A 6,000-nucleotide genomic window follows, 5' to 3' on the forward strand; every position below is an offset into this window, starting at 1 on the left:
TTTAATGACATTACATAGGTACCCACGCGTGTTATTCAGGGCATATTCAGGGCAATACCTGAATTTCATAAGTTCAAGCAAAAGAAGATTTGGTAAAACGATTATAGTGCTGGAATAACCTTTGCAAGAAAGTATAGATCAAACATGTTTTGTTAGATTATTTAACTTTACTTTTGAGCGGATTGCGAGACACTACATTCGGTTCTTGTAAGAATTAAACTTAAGTAAGTAATGTCTTAAGGATGACACTAGAGACCATCACGTTGTCGTTTAATTTAGTTAATTTTAGCTTTTGGACACTTAGAGACTTTATACATCTCTGAGATTTTGATTATATTTTATTTTAAAATAGATTCCTTACTTTAATGATCTTGTTGTCGTTTGATTAAGTTAATGTTAGTTTTTGGACACTTAGAGACCTTATACATCTCTGAGATTTTGATTATATTTTTTTGTAAACTTGATTTGTTCTTTAATGATTGACAACTAGAGACTTGTACATCTCTTGAAATGTGTAATTTAGCTGTTCATTTTCTGTATTTTTTTTGTATGATTTGACAAAGGTTTTTACTTTTAAATATTTTAATTTTATAAAATTTGACTCTTGGAGACTCTTTACATCTCCATGGATTATTTGATTAAGTATAATATTTTTACTTGTAACATTCAGTCTTTTACAACTGTTGAAGTATTATAGATATCTTAATCTTTGTATCTGTTTGCGCTTTCTTTATGTATTGATTATAGTTAGTAATAATATGACATTTAGAGACTTTATACATCTCTAATTCTATATCAGTGTATAGCTACTTTGCTTATGATTCATATTTTTAGTTAATATTTCTATTAATTACATTTGTTTAACTTTAATGAATACTCTGTAATGTTGACATGTAAAAGTGCCCCCGTGGCCTATTTGCTGAATAAATGATTTTGTATTTTGTACCTATTCCTGGCCAGTGGCCATAGTGAAGGTAGCGCAGGTGTTAGGGGACGGTTGTCTGGTCAAGTGCAAGGAGCAGGCGAGAGGCAGGATGTTTTAATATTAAATATCCTGTAGGCTGCAAGTATCTCTGGTCTAACGGAGTTCGAAATAAAGTTTGCAAAGGGACTTACCTATAAAAGGGGGTCGAAATAAACAAAGTTCGTCCACTATCATCAGAGAGTCGTTATCCAAGGGAGTCCCCAGATTAGACGATGACAACGCTTAAAGACAAGCCTCGGAGACCGGTTCCCACACAACTATTAACCAGGCAATATCCACTGTCTCTCCTATAAAGATCATAGGTCATTTTGCAAGGCAAGTCGTCCCAGGATCTCTGCGATTTTTAAATATTATCGGGGCGCATCGCTTCTGACTGTTAATCATATTTATAGATGTTGTCGGCAACTCATAATATATTATATGCATCCACCGTCATACAAATTGTTTCCTAGACCATGCCGCCTAGCAATTAATATCTACGGGTGTGGTGTGTATTAGCCTATTTGTGCACAAGGCTACAAGCGCTCTTTACATTGAGGATGTTTTCGTGTAAAACCACAGTCATACAAGATATCCCGTACGATCAAAAGAAGGACGTGTACTTCCAAGTATTGTAAATATACTTACATGTTTCAAGAGAAAAGCGGCGAGATCGCACGGTCTGTACATTATCCTTGTCATGATTTTAAACTTATAAGTTGTTGAACGCTCACGCTTGTGGTTTTAAAAGCCGCAAACAGCAGGGCAGCTTAGCCTTAATAAAAACCACAGTTGAATGTTGTTCTCTTGTCCAGTAAACCGCGAGTTATTATAGACCAAATATCTATGACGGATTTCGGTAGGTAGGCAATCCTGTAACATAGACAAGTACCGGTAAACTGGGGTAACATTGATCATCGATTTTTGAAGAATAAAGAGATGAGTTTTGAACGCTAATTTAAACAATATATTATGTTGTATGGATAATGAAACATTTCGAACCAAATTCATTTTAAGGCGATATATTTCCGTAGACGCTGCGCGCACACGTTTTTTGAAGCCGTTAAAAACATAGGAAAACGCAATGGAAAAATCTGAAAACGATATATGTTAAATTTCAGGATCTGGTGAGTATGTTATGGAGTTGAACAACATGAATGTTACAACTTCGCTCGATAGAAAATGACTCCAAAGTTACCTCTTCTTTTAACAATAAATCGTTCCCATACCTAGGATAAAAACTTTTTTGACTTGTTTTTTACTTCAATATATAGGTAATAAGATTATCTAGACGAATCTGATGAGTTTGTGCCGGTAGCGTCATTAAAATAATATAATATTTACCAAATACTACCAAATCCGCAAAGGAAAGATGGAACAACTATGAACCCAATTTTAAGACCTGTTACTAATCCTGTTTTTGCAAAAAAAAAAATTTTTTTGAAAAAATTTTTGAAATTGAAAACATTTTCGATGGCACTTATGGCCTCTTCAGTCGCGCGGCGGCGCTTTCAGAGGATGGACCTGTGTCAGTTTTCTCCGCGTGGTCACGTGTCATTGAAACAATGGGGAACAAAGCTTTGAGGAGGCAGAAAGAATAATTGCGTGCTAGAAAACAAATAAATAAAGAAAATTCTAATCAAAGACTGTGAAAAGGGAGGAAAATGATAATTTATATATACTCGTAAGTATTTCATTTTCATATGATGTTATTAAGTGACATTTACGATATCTAAACATCATAGATTTTAGAAACCCCTAGATGACGCGTCTGTGACGTCATTACAGCACAACTTTTCCACTTGGAAAATATATGACTGATATCCAGCTAGTGAAGAAACTTACGTATAATTTTCATAAAAATATTGAGTTGTTCGAAAGAAAAGGCGGCGGTAGGTACAGTACTGATTGAAGATCAGGTAGGGTAGGTATTTCTGTCTTTCAAAATTTGGTATAAGGTTAATTAGATCGTGCTACCCTCCGTCTATATTTTTTCTGTGTCTATGCCAAACATGTGGCCAGCCTGACAGAAATTTTGTTTGACAACTGTCGCCATTTTTCCACAATAGTTAAGAGATTTCAGTATTTTAACTTCTCAATAAATTTTGATGAAAGTCCATAATCATACATTGATAAAGCTGGACAATTTTTTTATTTTTATTTGGTGGGTATGATTACGGTACTTTATATTTACAGATATTTGTCTAATTTGCAAGATTATATGAATCCTTCAACAAGCTGTCTGACTCCTTTGACAACAGTTGATACTTGATATGAATATACTTGAGAATTCAAGGTAGGCATAGAATGGTATTGATTGGTAATGGTATTGTGCTGGGTTGTATCACAGAATATATAATAGTACAAGTACAGAAGGCTCACTCCTTTGATGTTCACAAAACGCCGCCATTCTAAATTCTTACCTACATTAACAAACGGACCGCACGCGTGCAGACGACATCGAATTCTATTGCGCCGCGCGAAGGTCGTCGCCACTGAATGGGCCGCGAACTCGCGGCCGCCGGTATGTACTTGTAGCGCGGCGAAAGGATCGCGGAGTGAGCCGCCCCTGGTTGTATTTTATTTGGAGGTACGGTAGTGGCGGTAATGCCCCCGCCAACACGAGTCAAGCAAAGAGAAAAGCTGTTTTCTTGAAGCATTTTGTCGTTCTTCTGAATCCTCGAAATTTGGGTCTGATTTAAACCAGATAAATATAATTGTCAGGATATGATATCAATACTCAATAGCAACTTTATTAAATAGACAAAGTTTCAATTGCATAGTTTTCATACTTTAGATTTTATTCATTCTTAATATAAATAGCATAGATTTCATCAGTGACTGGATGAGTGATTTCATCATGTTTGAATGATGATCATCAAAATATACAAGTAAGTAACCTGCTCTTAGTAGGTTCATAAACAACAAGAATAAAATTCGAAACTTTGGCATGTATACAGCTTAAAAGCTTTCAATGTGAAAATGAAAAAGCGTTATTTATTCACGACTGACAAATTTAATGTGTATTTTTAAACAACAGTGACATGACATAATAATCTTTTTACATAAAGTCTATGGTCAAAGAAGCTGACGGTTACTGTATTCTGTTAACAATATGTTTATAAGAAAAAACTTCTACATGAAGTAGAAAACTCGCCGAGATGTTAATCTTTCCCCTCCTCCCTTCAGTTTTTCATATATTCATTTTCAGTTTTTTTTTATATATCCAGGAAAACCGTAAAAACTACAGTTATGATCATTTTTATATTAAAGGAAAAAATGGAAAAATTTACGCTTCCGGCGGGACTTGAACCCACATCATTTGCAATCCGTGCAAGGCTCTTAACCAATTGAGCTACGGAAGCCACGCCAGACATCGCAAATCTTTCCATGCCTTTCCTTATGTACACACGTCTTGGGGTGACGTCTAGCGCCATCTACCGACAGACTATTACATCTTGTAACGGCACTGGAGTCTCAAGTTATATTGAGAATTCACCAGTAACAATGTGCTAACCCATACTAAATTTATTTTTAACAAGCAGAAACGTCTGCTAACGATTCTAAACATTTTTATATTAAAGGAAAAAATGGAAAAATTTACGCTTCCGGCGGGACTTGAACCCACATCATTTGCAATCCGTGCAAGGCTCTTAACCAATTGAGCTACGGAAGCCACGCCAGACATCGCAAATCTTTCCATGCCTTTCCTTATGTACACACGTCTTGGGGTGACGTCTAGCGCCATCTACCGACAGACTATTACATCTTGTAAATTTTTCCATTTTTTCCTTTAATATAAAAATGTTTAGAATCGTTAGCAGACGTTTCTGCTTGTTAAAAATAAATTTACAGTTATGATGTTTTGGAGAAGTAGGTATATTTCCATAAAATTCTCTACACAGTATTATCTTTGCAGGTAAATAGTTGTAACTCGTAATTTTCAAATTATGCTCCTATTTACTATGGGACTAATGCTGAAAACGCAAAAAAAAATATCTTTTTTTATACATTTTGACTGTCATGATACAGCTCATTCCTATGGAACATCCATTTTTTTTTCGTGGTTTCAGCATTGGACCCTTAATAAAAGTTGTTCATAATGACCTCAAAAGTCACTATGCAAAGTTTGAATGGTCCTTTTTATTTCACCCTGTCGATCTGTAGCTAAGTGCGATTACTAAGAAGTTTCGACGATGGCAGTTGGAGAATCCGAAAAAAACGATAAAATTGATTGTAGTTTAGGTACGTCCTTAAAAGCTCCGACAACGCTGACTAAACACACTGTAACTATAAATCATTAGTATTACTTACACAAATGATGAAACCTAATAAAGAAAATAAAGGCGGTGATCGTTTACCATCAGGCGATACAGCTGCTCATTTGCCTCCTATTTCATGCAAAAACTAAGAAAGCCCAGTTAAAATACGGCGATCATTATACTGCGATCCGTCTGTGCCATGCTGCCGCGCGAATTTGAGTTCCCGCGTGCGACAAGCGAACAGAGCCGCGCGGGCGGTGCTGCCCGGACGCCGCGCACCTCACCCCCTTGGATTGGTTACTTTGACAGATCATCTCGCCTTAATGCAAAATCAGCAAAATCAACGATCAGCTTTACCCCACGAATCAAAATAACCCCAGTTGACGGTACATGAATTGTCATGAGCGAGATTTTCAGACTTTATAGATATCTACTAGACTAATTTCTTGTACATTTGATTTCATACCTTGTTGTAACTTTCATATGATTATAAGAAGAAATAAGAATGTCCTATAATATTTATTTATTTATTTATATTACAAGCACCGTTGCTTGGCCGGGATCTTTTGAATACAGACTTTATTTAATGTGTATTAAAGTAGGAAAACAAACCAATTACAGAAAATGAACAATTACCTGTAAATACCTCCTAGAGGACCCTAGAGGATAGGAAATCACTCGAGGAATATACGTAATCCTAATACTTTACCTCTTCCGTTAACATTTCTTAATCGCTTTAGCAATATACGGGTAAACTTACCATTGTAGATGTGT

Source organism: Leguminivora glycinivorella, chromosome 1, assembly GCF_023078275.1.
Source record: "Leguminivora glycinivorella isolate SPB_JAAS2020 chromosome 1, LegGlyc_1.1, whole genome shotgun sequence".
Taxonomy (NCBI): Eukaryota; Metazoa; Arthropoda; class Insecta; order Lepidoptera; family Tortricidae; genus Leguminivora; species Leguminivora glycinivorella.